The sequence below is a fragment of the Mastomys coucha genome, unplaced genomic scaffold (assembly GCF_008632895.1).
Source record: "Mastomys coucha isolate ucsf_1 unplaced genomic scaffold, UCSF_Mcou_1 pScaffold22, whole genome shotgun sequence".
Classification (NCBI taxonomy): Eukaryota; Metazoa; Chordata; class Mammalia; order Rodentia; family Muridae; genus Mastomys; species Mastomys coucha.
In genome coordinates, this window is record NW_022196905.1 from 137321722 (window position 1) to 137329937 (window position 8216).

The window sequence follows — 8216 nt, forward strand, 5'->3', positions numbered from 1 at the left end:
TCGGTCATAGAGGGCTTGCCTAGCATGTTCGAGGCCTGGATTCAACCTCTGGCACTGAAGAAAGATGGTAGGTAGGTAGGTAGATAGATAGATGGTAGCTAGCTAGCTAGACAGACAGACAGACAGACAGACAAATAGACCAATAGATAAATAGATGGCTGGTAGGTATATAGATGATAGAGAGATGAGGGATAAAGAGATGATAGATAAATAGATGATAGATAGTAGATAGATAAGAGAGAGAGAGAGAGAGAGAGAATATAACAAGGTCATTAGGCTAAATTTGATCCAAAAGATTGGAGTTCCTATAAGACAAGTGATCAAGCTAGCCAGATATGGGTGGACTGATTTGTAATTCTAGCACCTGGGGTGGGAGATGGAGGCAGGAGGATAGGGAGGTCGAGGGTATCCACAGCTACATAGTGAGTTTGAGGCCATCCTGGCCACATGAGACTCTGGCAAACCCTTCCCCACTAACAACAAAAATCCCCAAAGGAAAAATCTCCTCTAAGTCATAAAGCATGAGCTGAGCATAGATGAGCCTTCAAAGCCACGGCCCATGTGTGTTCGGGAACAGACGACAGGAAGCCCTGTAGAGAGGATTCAGACCCAGAGAGGAAGGGACAGCAGGGTCACCACGTGGACAGGAGCTGGGGCTTGCTGGGCAGCTCACAGGAAGCAGCGCACACCAGAGCCATCCGCCTAGGAGCTGGGCCACAGTTTCCTGCAGAGTGGGCCCCAACACACCCAGCCAAGGCAAGCGCTTGCCTGTGGATAGAAAGTAGACACAGGACAGACAGAGTTGGTGTAGGGGGTCAGCTCACTGCACTTGAAGACATGAGCCCAAAGAAATGAGGGGTGCCATGGTGCCCTCTATTGGTATTACTATGCCAACTGGTATGAGGACACCGACATATATTTAAATATATGTTATTTATTTTATGAGCGATCTGTCTTCACATGCACCAGAAATGGGAATCAAATCTCATTACAGATGGTTGTGAGCCACTATGTGGATACTGGGGATTGAACTCAGGAACTTAACCACTGCTCTTAGTTCCCAGTGCTCTTAACCACTGAGCCATTTCTTCAACGCATATATATATATGCGTTGCATATACATTACAACCCACATATATTTATATATATAAATTATATATTATGTATTTGTATATATTATATATATATAATTTTATATATAAAACATGCCTCCTACTTATCTATGTAAATGTATGTATGTATGAATTATGTATATATGTAGAATTTGAGACAGAGTCTCTCTGGCTGCCTGGGAACTTCCTATGTCGATCAGACTGGCCTTAAATTCACAGAGATCCTCCTGCCTCTGTGCCCTCTGCCTGCCTCCCAAGTCCTGGAATTAAAGACATGCATACAACATCATGTCTGCCTACAGTTTTTATTTTAAAACACACACACACACACACACACTCACATACTCATACTCTCTCATACACACACACACACATACACTCACATACTCATACTCTCTCATACATACACACACTCACACACACACACACACATCACTGTGTTCACATGAAGGTCAAAGGACAGGAGCCAGTTCTCTCCTTTTGCCTGTGGGTTTTCAGGGATCCTATTCGGGTTGTTTCTTGGTGACAAGTGCCTGTGCCTCTTAGCCCTGCTCTTTGATGAATGTTACTATAAACCCGGAGCACTGATCTCTGAGATGTCAACTTTCATCACTCCTTCTGTTCTCCAGTGTGCAGTGGCCCAGTGACAAGGCAGCTCTATTCGCTCGCATCCCTGAAGTGCTGGAATGCCTGTTTAGACTTGTGAGCATGCTCAGATGTGCGCTGTGCTGTGGGGCTCTGCCCAAAGCCCTTGGGTTACTGAGAGAGGGTTTCATTGTGGAGTTCATGAGGCTTTTGAATTTGTGATACTCCTGACTCTGCCTTCTGAGTGCTGGGTTACAGTTAGTTTAAAAAGATCCTGACTCTGCCTTCTGAGTGCTGGGTTACAGTTAGTTTAAAAAGATCTTTAAGGCCGGGCAGTGGTGGCACACACCCTTAATCCCAGCACTTGGGAAGCAGAGGCAGGAGGATTTCTGAGTTTGAGGCCAGCCTGGTCTACAGAGTGAGTTCCAGGACAGCCAGGGCTACACAGAGAAACCCTGTCTCGGAAAACCAAAAGAAGACAAAAAAGAAAAATAGGAAAAAGACTTGCACGGCTAGCATCTTTACCAGCTGAGCCATGTCAAGCCTCTGCTTGAGACTGAGTCTCACTGTGTAGGGTTGGCTCACCTGTCACTTTCTGTGTAGACCAGGCTGACTGAAAACCTTTGGTAATCCTCCTGCCTCTGCCTCTGGAGTTCTGCCAGTACTATAGGCATGTGCCACTATACCTGTCTTAATTTTTTTTTTTTTTTAGACTAGGGTTTCTCTGTGTAGGCCTAGCTTTCTTTGAATTTGCTTTGTAGACCAGGCTGGCCTCAAACTCGAGGATCTGCCTGCTTCTGCCTCCCTAGTGCTGGGGTTAAAGGCGTGTGCCACCACTGCCCGGCATCAGCTGGCTACGTTTTAAGGAAGTATGATAGTATTCGCCATAGCAGCTGTACCATCTTACAGCTCATGGCTGACAGTCCCATTTTATTTGTTCACAGATGAGCTAGCACGCACCCCACAGCTGGGCGCCTGTGTTGTCACCTAACGAATGTCCATTTTCCTTATCTACACAGACAGGCCTCACTGTGTCTACAACCCCACTCTCTGTGGGCAGATGAGTCACATCTTATCAACATCCCCTGACTCCCTGTCACAGACATCGCATCTCATTTGTCACTAATACAAATATGCCTGTAAGAGCTGCTGTGTCCACGAACCTTTGTGCAAATGTCTGACAAAATTCCTTGGAGGGCAATTCTTGGCCCGTTTGACACTTTAATAAATGTGGCCAGGTTAAAAGAAAGAAAGGTGAAAACCCAAACCAAACCAAACCAAACCAAACCAAAAAACCTGCCTTGGTGGTGCACACCTGTAATCCCAGTGCTAGGGGAAGTTGAAGCAGGAGACTCTGGAGTTTGAGGCTAGCCTGGGCTACATATAAGATCTTGGTTCAAAACAAACAAGATGAGATGTCATTCATCTTGTTTACTTTTCTAGCACGTATACAGTCTTGACTGTCTGAAACTCACCATGTAGACCAGGCTAGCCTTGAACTCACAGAGCTCCATCTTCCTCTGCCTCCTGAGTTGGCATGAGAGCAGGAGCTGTCATGCATGCTTGGCTTGTTTTTGGCTTTCTGGTGTATCACTATGTAGTCCAGGCTGCGTTTGGACTCCTGATGCTCTTGCCTCAGATCTTAGAAAACCACCATCTTTTGGCAATACTCTTTCTTCTGCAGAGCTTCTGGCCAGGACCTAAGCAGCACACTGCCGGCGCCAGGGTAATACACCGTGCAGAGAAAGTCATGGAACAGTGTTCTCCTTGAGTTTGGTGAGTACAGGCTTAGGAACTCAAAATTAAAAGCTGAACAGAGAATGCTTTTCGTGTGTAGAGGATTGAACTCAGCACTTCAGTCCCTCACTGGAGGATTCTAGGCAGGTGCTCTACCATTGAGCCACACCCCAGCCCCTCACTGGAGGATTCTAGGCAGGGGCTCTACCACTGAGCCACACCCCAACCCCTCACTGAGGGATTCTAGGCAGGGGCTCTACCACTAAGCTACACCTCAGCCTCTCACTGGGGGATTCTAGGCAGGGGCTCTACCACTAAGCTACACCCCAGCCTCTCATTGGGGGATTCTAGGCAGGGGCTCTACCACTGAGCCACACCCCCAGCCCCTCACTGAGGGATTCTAGGCAGGGGCTCTACCACTGAGCCACACCCCCAGCCCCTCACTGGGGGATTCTAGGCAGGGGCTCTACCACTGAGTCACACCCCAGCCCCTCACTGAGGGATTCTAGGCAGGGGCTCTACCACTAAACTACACCCCAGCCTCTCACTGGGGGAATTCTAGGCAGGGGTTCTATTACTGAGCCACGCCCCAAGCCTTCTTATTATTTGAAACAGATAGTGTCTCACTAAGTTGCTTAGTCTAGCTTTGATCTTACTCTGATCAATTTTTTTACCTCTCTCTCCAATTAAGTGGCTTTTCCCTTTCTTTTCCTAGAATCCTCAGTGAGGTACTGGGGTGAGACTCAGTGGTAGAGGAAAGTGTCTGTGGTGACATGCCTGCATCACCACCCTTGGCTGGGCTGCTTCTCTTTGGCTGTTGGGAATGACATCCAATGACCATTGCCATGGAAACCAACCTTCCTTCCTTCCTTTCTTCCTTCCTTTTTTCCTTCCTTCTTTCCTCTCTCTCTCTCTCTCTCTCCTCTCTCTCTTTCTCTCTCTCTCTCTCTCCTTTCTTTCTTTTTGGTTTTTCAAGACAGCGTTTCTCTGTGTAGCCCTGGCTGTCCTGGAACTTACTCTGTAGACCAGGCTGGCCTCAACTCAGAAATCCACCTGCCTCTGCCTCCCAAGTGCTGGGATTAAAGGCGTGTGCCACCACTGTCCAGCCATGGAAACCTTTCTAGTGAGCATCTCCACAGACTTTGAAAGCTTCACATCCCTGGATAACAGGGAGCAGGTAGAGGGCTACCCAGGCAACTCTCTATTTTGCTGATGTGAAAACCAAGCCTCTAGCTGTCCAGTGTGACTTGCCCACTATGACACTGGCAAAAGTAACTCTCATCTACCTTTATGACCTTAAAAATACCAAGTCGACTTTCATGTGACTTCTGGCAGGTCCCACTGTCTTCACCAAGGCTGTTCCATGGCATCCACAGCAAGTTCCTCAGAACACTGTCTTCCTAGCTCCTCTCTGCCCCTTCCCTTCTCCCTTCAACTCTCTCTCCCTCCCCTCCCTCTTCACCTGAGGCACAGCGTCACTAAGTAGTCTAGGCTAGTCTTGAGCTCACTCTGGAGTCTAGCCTGGCCTTTAGTTCTATGGTGTTGGATCACAGGTATGAGCCACCATTTATACTCAATTCCCACCCCTTCTCTTTCTCCTTTCTTCCTTTCTTTCTTCCCTTACTCTTCTCTTCTCCCCTTCTTTCTGAGACAAGGCCACATTCTATATCCTAGGCTAGTCTTGAACTTACTATGTAGCTCAGGCTAGTCTTGAACTTAAGTAGTTCACGATAACTTCAAAGTCATAATGATCATCTTGCCAAGTGCTGAGATTTACAGGCCTTTGATTCCATGTCCACTACATAGATTCTTCCAAATAGTATTTCCTAAGCTACCTGACCCTTATCTGGGGCCGAGGATGTATTTCTGAGCCAAGTGGTTATTTATATCTTTTTTGGGAGGGGGGTTGGAAAATATCCTTAAGGAGATTATTAGTGGGAGTGTTAGTGCCACAGATGGGCAAAGAGGTCAAGAGCTAGGACTGAACCCAGAGCCCTGGTTTCCCATGGCTCTGTCAGCTCTGACTACATCCTGGGCTTCCTGGTTGGCCCTGTGTCCTGTCAAAATGGGGGAGGGAGAGGGATACCTTTAGGTCCATCAGCATACCTTCAGAGGTTGGGCTCATGTGGCCATGAAGGAAGGCCACGGGGCTACAAATGTTCTTTTAATTTTTTTTTTTTTTTTTTTTTTTTTTTTTTTTACGTTTTTCAAGACAGGGTTTCTCTATGTAGTTTAGCTGTCCTAAAAGTCTATCTGTAAACCAGGCTGGCCTCAGACTCAGAGATCTGCCTGCCTCTGCTTCCTGAGTGCTGGGATTAAAGGTGTGCATCACCACAGCCCTGTTTACAAATGCTCTCTTGAGGCCTGAGGGTATAGCCCAGTTGAGTGCTTACCAGCATGTGTGAGGCCCTGGGTTCCATCCTTAGCACACTTCAACATCCCTGTGCCTTTGTTTTGTGAGATCACACCCGGCTATCCTCGAATGCTTACAGTGCAGGAAGAGGACATAGTCTGAAGATTCTTCTTAATTGTTCATTTGAAATAAAGTCAGTATATAGCCTTGGCTGGCTTCGCAACTTGTTATATAGATCAACCTGGCCAGGCTGGCCTCCAACACAGAGATCTCTCTGCCTCTGCCTCTCAAGTGTTGGGATTAGTGGCATGGCTAAAGCTAGATTTTTTAGTTTATTGTGTTGTGTGTATATATGGTCTGTGTATGTGAGTGAGTGTATGTTTGTTTGTGTCATGGTCCAAGTGTGGAGATTAGAGGGCTACTTTCAGGAGTTGTTTCTCACCTCCCACCATGGGATCCAGGGGTTGCCCTCAGGTCCCCAGGTTCCCCTCTCCCTCAGAGTCTCATTATGTAGCCCTAGAATTGACCAAGTAGATCAAGCTGGGCTTGAACACAGAGGTCTGTCTTTGCTGGGATTACAGGCATGTGCCACCATGCCCACCTAAGACAGTCTTACTTTTCCTTATTACTGTAAGTGTATGCTTTACGTATGTGTAGTGAAGTTCAGAGGACAACCGACCACATCCACATCTATGTGGGTTCTGGGGACCAAAACTCAGGTTTTCAGGGTTGCATGGCAAATACTCTACCCTAAGGGTACAAGCTCGTGCTCACCCGAGAATCTAAGGGTATAAGCTCATGCTCACCCGAGAATCTAAGGGTACAAGCTCGTGCTCACCCGAGAATCTAAGGGTACAAGCTCGTGCTCACCCGAGAATCTAAGGGTACAAGCTCATGCTCACCCGAGAATGCAGTCTTTGTCTTTTTTTTTTTTTTTTTTTTTGCCAGACAGGAAATCTCACTATGTAGACCAGGCTGGTCTGAATCTCACAGAGATCTGTAATCTTTGCCTCCCAAGTGCTGAGATCAAAGGCCTATCCCACCATACCCAGCTAGAATTCATCTTGATTCCTACTTTAATGATAAATGATAGGCCCCTACTTTAATGACAAATGATAGGCCCATGGGCTCCAATGGCCCAGAGGACTTGCTGGACAAATGTGACTGACATCCTAGGGCTACCAGAGTGGAGCTGGCTACAGTCACTGACAGGGATGGGCAGGGCATGATGAGAGATTCATCTTCCCTTCATCCCTGTGTTCCTGCCAAGCAAGCAAAATAAAAAGCCCTGGTAGAGGAAACAACAGGAGCAACTGATGCTTCATTAAATCCTGCCTGAGGAAGACTCAGGCAGCCCTCAGGACTATGGCAGTGGGCAGTGACTGTTTCCCCAGCGGTCACGGGACCAGAGTGCTTGGAGCTGGCTGCTACCCCAGAGGGAAACCCTTGCTGGAAAGTAGTGCTGTGCACCAAAGGCAGCTGGGCACACTGGCACACAGCCACGGTAAGATTCCAAGTTCAGGCTTCATAGAAGACTGATTTGACATTCTCCTCTCCCTAAAGAATGACACAACAAAAGCAAACAAACAGAAAGAAAAAAATCTGGAAGCATATGTATATCATAGCAAGGACCACACAAATCTTCCTCTAACAAGAGATGTTACATGGAAGGGGCTGGAGAGAGGGTTCAGTCAGCAAAGGGCTTGCCACACAAGCATGAGGATTCAAGTTCCACCTAAAATACAGAACCAGACCCAACCAGGGGACAGGCATGTGTAGTCTCAGAACCAGTGAGGAGGAATAGACTCCTGGGATATGCTAGTTAGCTAGCCTAGCTAAATTGGTGAATGTAGGCTCAGTGAGGTCTCAAAAAATAAGATTTACCTGGTGGTGCATGCCTCTGATCACAGCCCTTGGGAGACAGAGGCTGGCAGATCTCTGAGGCCAATCTATAAAATGAGTTACAAGCCAGTTAGGGCAACACAGAGAAACCCTGTTTCAAGAAAAACAAAATAGGTCAGTGGTACTGGTGCACACTTTTAATCCCAAGATGCCTTTAAACCAGGGCAGAAGCAGAGGCAGAAGCAGGCAGATCTCTGTGAGTTTGAGGCCAGGCCAGTCTACTAGGTGAGTTTCAGGATGGCCAGGGTAACACAGAGAAATGGTATATCAAAAAAAATTTAAAAAGCCAAAACCAAAAACTAAAAGAAAAACAAAAACACAGTAAAAGGTAGAAAACCAGTTGAAAAACAGACTGACCCCTGATCTCCATAGTAACATTTGTATACACAGCCTCGAACCCTTACAGATGCTATCTATATAGGCTAGGAGTGGTGGTACACACCTGTAATCCTAGCACTTGAGGCACTGAGACAGTGGCATTCTAAGTTTGAGGCCAGCCTGGACTTTTTTTTTTTTTTTTTTTTTTT